The sequence below is a fragment of the Hippopotamus amphibius genome, chromosome 11 (genome assembly GCF_030028045.1).
Source record: "Hippopotamus amphibius kiboko isolate mHipAmp2 chromosome 11, mHipAmp2.hap2, whole genome shotgun sequence".
Lineage (NCBI taxonomy): Eukaryota > Metazoa > Chordata > Mammalia > Artiodactyla > Hippopotamidae > Hippopotamus > Hippopotamus amphibius.
In genome coordinates, this window is record NC_080196.1 from 108,149,341 (window position 1) to 108,156,006 (window position 6,666).

Sequence of the window (6,666 nt, forward strand, 5' to 3'; positions counted from 1 at the left end):
CATACATATACTGCCATTTAAAAATAGGTTTTCTGTTTGTTTCTTTTTAATTTAGCCAAGTCTTAAGTAAATTGGCGTCATTAGTTTTTTCATCTTTTTTATTCACTTCTTTGGGGGCGAGTATGTTATCTCCAATACTTTTTAGTTATTTTGAAATGCAGTGTTCATTCACTGCGTAATTCTTTAGTGTAGTATTTTGGAATTGCTCCATCCAGAAGATGTTTCTAGCTACATAACTTTAAAGGAAATGTTTCCCTCTCAGATGAAACATGTAATTTAAGACATTTTTTCCTTTGTCCCTCAGTTTTCCTATCTCTTACCCCCATTTAAAAACAAGAGTGAAGGTCGTAGGTCAAATTTAATAGCTTTGTCATTTGGACGTAATCAGTATCCCCATTTTTTTTTTTTCTCTCTGTTTTTTAGAGTCAACTGAGAATTACCAAGAAAAGGCACAGTGCCATAATATCTGTGTTATGGTATTTTGACTTAAAGGGGAAAAGGTACTTAATTTTGGTGGAATGTTTGATTGTACCTTGTTACAAAGACTCTTTCATTTTCTGATGTTTTCACCTAATAAGATGGATTACGGAGTATACTGTAATAATATAATTTAAGTGTTCATTATAAGCTATTTGGATTAAGAACTATTACAGAGTTGTAAACTTGTTATCAAATTAATGCAAGACATTTAAACTATTTTTTTGCAAAACTATTTATTTTTAAACAATTTAAAATATATCTAGGGTGAGTTAAAAGTCCCTGTGCATCTATATTAGATGGCAGGTATTGTCACAGAGTCACTGTGTATTAATAATAAATGTTGAGATGGCTTCTCCATGTTTCTAGAAGCATTTACATGTACTCTTTGTGAGATCATGGTGCACAGAGGTCTTTGGACTGCCCTGAACCCCGTCTTATGTGGGTGTAGCCTGTTCCCCACGCCTTCCTCATGATACCATGTGTGTAAGATCTAGCCATTTGGTTTCAAGTTAAGATCATTCTGATTTCCATATAAACGTTTTTAAAATTATATTTTGTGTTTTTATGGAGGGCAAGTCTTGATACTGTTCTAATTCAGAAAGCCAATTTTTAATGTGCTTTTTGTATGTTCATAATATAAAATACTTTCAAGAAAAATGCCCTATTCTAATCCAATTTCAAATTGCTAGGGTCTGATAGTGTATCAATAAAAATGAAAGTACTTGCCAAGAAATTATTTACAAACAGAGAAAGGAGTATCACAATATTTTCTGCTTTTGTTTAGAGAGAACCATTTGGCATAGGCAGCACAACATAATGTGAAAGATTGGCTTTATAGGATAGTGAAACAGTCTGGTTAAAGATGGAAAAGGGAAAAAAAGACAGAAATCTTCATCCTGTATTTTAGGTAGCATTTGGGTGAATTTCTGGATTTTTTTGAATGGTGGCTTAGGTGACATGGGCACTACCTGTAAGTGATTTCTTAAATATGTCCTTCTGAAAATATGAGCTCAAGGCAAGAAAAAGAAAATAGGAAAGCTGTATCTTTCTGCCATGATAAAATGAGTCAGAGTTGCTTTTTATCAAATATCTCATCACAAAAACATGATGGAGGCCAGAAGCTATTTCCAAGTTAACTAGGACACTATTACACATTTATACAAATAATAAGAAAGGATAGAAAGTACTTGAAAAATCCTCTTTTTTCTAAGGAAAACTGTTCTCTATTTGGTGCAATAATCTGAAAATTTTAGAAGGTCAAAAAATATCACAGGAAACGATCATAAAATTAAAAATAGTTTTTAAGGAAACCAGCTACACAGGGCAACCACCTTCTGTTAAAAGAAAATCACGTGACAAAAGGCTAAACCATTGGCATATAGGAACTAAAGCCCAAGTATATATACATGATCATTTCTGAGCCAGTATTACTGAAACAGGATAAAAGTTACTGAAACCTTAGGTAGGTTATATGCGGTGTCTGTTAGTGCTACCAGTCTGAATATCTTAACAATGCTTTCAGAAATGCCAATTTTGATCGATGTATATTTCACATTGTATATGAGAGAGATTTGCTTTATGAATGATTCAAAATAAGGTATTTTAAATCTTCATGGCTTTTCATCGAATTTGAAGTCTTAATTTGAAAATGAAATCACACTACCAGCAATAGACAGTTTTGTTGAAAACTCTAATAAGGAACAATCACCAGTTCCATAAATAACTTTAAAATTCTAAAATAAAGTATTGGTACGCTAATAATTGCAAATTCGGTTTCTTTTAATACTTTTTTAATCCTGTAAAGAAGATTTTTTATAAACATCCTTTTTATTAATCAGTCATAACATGGCGAATGTGTAGTTGCTGTTTCTGAAAAGTGATCTAAACTGTACATCCAGAGATGATGAAAAATCCTTATAGAATTTTGTAATAAGTATACATGTTGAGTTAAAGAAATTTTATAGTCGTTGGAGTGCCATGGAATTAATACTTGCAATCCAGATTGCTGTAGTTTACACTTTTTCTGTATGTTTCGAATCAGGTGTGTACCATTTGTACTGAGAACACCACAGAATGAATTATCCAAAGTCCATTGATTTTAATACGTGTTTTGGTTTGTAAACAAATTATAGTAATTTCTTGCACATTTTTGGAAATTAATCGTATAAAGAATTTATGTATCTGCTTCTAGATACAGTGTGTAAATAAAAATTTCGTTCACAAGATCGGCCTTGTCTATTTAATAACCAGATACAGAGTTTAATTTTCATTAGTATAGGGTTAACTAGATAATATCTGGATGTCCTATAAACTGGGAAGATACTGGAGGGGTAGGGACCAACAAATTTTAGTAAAACAGGAAAAGTGAAATGGTAACATCAAACAAATTAGGAATCAGCCAATGTTGCTAATATCCTGAAGCCTTGGATACAAAGGCTGGAGTGAGTTGGCAGAACATTTGCAAAACAAAGACTAATTAAAATTAACACAATAATAAAACCTCACCAAAAGAATGTTATGCTGAATGATAAAATGTTTGGATTGTGACATTTAAAAAATATGTCCCTTATTACTTAATGCTATTTCATAGAAATAGAACCAGGTTATCAAAGTGCTTTGTGTAAAAGCCATTTAAAAATCCTTTCATAGACAAGAGGAATTTCTCATAGCCACTGAATTTCATTATATGTTTTTAAAGTTCTTAAACACCACATTGGGTTAAATGTTCCTTAAAATTTTGTTGTTCTATTACTTTTTAAGAAGTCTTTTATCCTAGCTGATACAAAGATAAATTTTTAAATTACCTAGTTCAGAATATATCACAAATTTTGACTTTCACAGAACCCAAATAATGTCACATTGTAACCACATTTTCCAGCACTGGTGTGAATTGACAGCATTGATTCTAATGTCAGACTTTGCTGATGTTGGTGCTAATGAAATATGAAATTACAGATAGAGAATGGTCAGGCCTCAAGAACTATGTGGAAGGGTAGACTTTACAGACGTACGCCCTAGCCAAATAGATGCTCACTCATTCAGCAAGAGGGAGAAGACTTGCTGTTACAGTAGGCGATAACTTATTGAGAACATTGGGTTGACCTCCGAGCGTTCTCATTGATTATCATGCTGACCATAGTCAATTTCTTGTACTCCCTGCCACCTCACCTTTGAATTCTTTGCTTTCTAACCTCACAGGTGTTTTTTAAAATTAATATTTGTTTATCGGCTGTGTTGGGTCTTTGTTGCTGCGCATAGGTGTAGCTCATGGACCAGGGATCAAAGCCGTGTCCCCTGCATTGGCAGGAGGATTTTCTTAACCACTGCGCCACCAGGGAAGTCCCCCTCACAGATTTTACTTATTCTTTTACTAGACTTTCAACTTTCTGAATCAAAACTATTTTAACCTTTCTTTCACTTGAATTTAGCCCCTATAGTCTGCTGTTTTAGCCTCCAGTCTAGTTTTTTTTTCCTTCCAACTCTATAGCTTCATTTACACTTCATTATTTAAAAAAAATTTCCTTGAATTCTTTTAGTTTATTCCTATTCCAGTCTTAAGTGCTTCTCAGCCTTCTGAAACATCTTTGTAAAAAAAAAAAAAGCTGACTCGTGTTCTCCCTGCTCTTTTTGCAGGACCTGTCTTGCTAATGGAGGTTTTTGCATCAGCTGCTTTGTTCCCACTGTCCCCACCCCCTCCCCAAGCCTCCTTCCCAGAGTGCAGAGCCTCCTGTTAACACCAGGGCCTGACACTGACAGAGCCCAGGAGGAGTGGGCATCTGTATTGAGCATCCATTTCTGGGCCCTGCTGACTTCTGTAGCTGGACTCCTGGGGTTCTGTTTTAAATTGCATTTTCCCTACTTAGTACCAGGCCACTTCATCACCTCTTGCGGAAGAGTTAGAGGAGGGTCCTCTTGGGAAAGGAGGCTCCTTCAGATTGTGAAAGCTAAGGAGAGGCTGGCCAGAGCAGGGGTTATTTTTACAGGGTTTATAAACAGGGCCAGTTGCCTTTGCCTAGGGGTGATTTGGGGCCATCAAATTCTGTCCTTGGTAACTGGCTTGCAAATAAAGGTACATCTTAAATTGAAAAGGAGACCCTTTTTGACCACGAGCCATGGATTTCCCCACACCAAGGAAGTTGTAGGAAGCACAGAGTCTTTTAGGAAGCTAGCGTTTTCTGGTTTCTTACTTTGTTCCGTAAGTCTAGCTTTTGATAACACCAGCCTAGGTCACAAGTAAAGTTGTATAATATTCTCTTAAATATGTGGAATTCCATCCTAGAGTCGCATTAAAGAGAACCTCTCTTCCTTTGTGTAAATAATGTGCCCTCTGGCCCCGTTCCACCCCTAACGGCTTTAAGAGGTGGTATCTCTGGTCCTCTCCATTGAGAACTGTCATTCTGAAGCCACTGCTCACCTAATGCCTTTACCACAGCCCTCTTTTCTTCAATGTAGTCCTTGACACATTTTTTTTGTGTGTGGCTGGCAAGTGGTGAGCACCATTTGGCCCTAAGAATTATGAGTCTAACAGTAACTGTGCAGTGTGACACTTGCCTAGAAAACCAATAGATGTATATCTTTAAATGCAGATGAATCCATTTCCCTGCAAAAAATGGGAGTTCCCCTTAGTCTAGTTAGTAGAATCAATGGATGAAACCAGAAAGCTGGATTTTAGACCATTCATTTCTTAATTATAATAGCAAACAAATTGTGCTAATATATATACTGCTAATACCTAACATATATTTCACATCCTTATAACAGCCCTATGCAAGGCAGGCACCTGAGGGTCATAAAAAAGGAAACTGAGGTACAGAGGTGAGTTTCCCCAAGGCCACAAAGAACCCAAAACTCAACAGTCTGGCTCCAAAATCTATGTTCTCGTCCAATGTGATATACTTCCTTTCTTCAGGGTTTTCTGTTATTTAGAGCATTTCTATCTGTGATTGTCAGGGGAAAGAACTGTAGCATATGCAAGTAAGTGACCACTTTATTCTCCTCTAGGGGACTACTCTGTAGCTTAAACAAAAAATATTCTATCTAAGCAATGGCAGGTAAACACTTACGGATGCCTAACTGGTGGTATATATGGGGGGCTTCATCTTCTATTGCTGAGGAAGGGGACCACTGCTTTCCCTTGTATGGCCTCGTAAAGTTTTCTTAAAACTACCTAATATAGTAATATAGGAATAAGATTCAGTGAAGTTGAACTCTTGGGAGGACTTCTCCACATATTTGGTGCATAAGGAAAAGTGTTAACTCTGCTTTTTTTCTTTTATTTTTTGCTAATGAATTTGATCACATTGCCTGAGACATTCATCGTGCCCTGTTGTATAGGAGCCATGGGTTTTTTGCTTTATAGCAGAAAAAAGACTCCACCCTTTCTCTTTCATTTCCTATGCCCATGCTCAGCCAACTCTCTTCCACACCCTGAGCAAGAACTTCCTTCCAGAGGTTCTAGCTATACTTACACCCTATGTTCAGCTTCTCTGCCCGCATCTAAATGAGTAGAAAAATTAACCACCTGTGTTCATATGATAATTGTTATGATCAATCTAAGGGAAAATCTCCTCCATACTTCTGGGAAATAGCGATTCACATTATACATAGCTCAGTGTCGAGAAAACAGAAATATTCTTTTCATTATAGACTTGGAATTGTTGTCTTAAACCCTATCAGCACATATGATTAGCCTGAAAAGTTTAGAGGATTAGGTGAAACTGAAAGTAGCTAACTTCTATTTAAAATGAATTTTAATATTTCTCATAGTGCAAGTCTGAGAGCAATGAATTCTCTCAGAATTTTTGTTTAACTGAAATATCTTTATTTTACCCTCTTTTTGAAAGATATTTTTGCTAGATATAGAATTCTGGGCTGACTGTATTTTTCCTTCTTAAGCATTTTAAAAATACCATTCCATTGTCTTCAGGACCCCAGTGTTGCTGATGAGAAATTAGCCGTCATTTGTATTATTGTTCCTCTGTCAGTGTTGTGTAATCCTCTCACCCCCAGCAGCTTTTAAGATTTTTCTTTCTCTTTATTATTTTTATTTTATCTTTTTGATTTTTGTCTGTATCTTTCTTTTCCAGTAGTCTGATTATGATGTACTGAGTTGTGTGTTTCTCTTTGTATTTATTCTGCTTGGGATTTATTGTTCTTCTTGGATCTGTAAGTCATGTCTTTCACCAA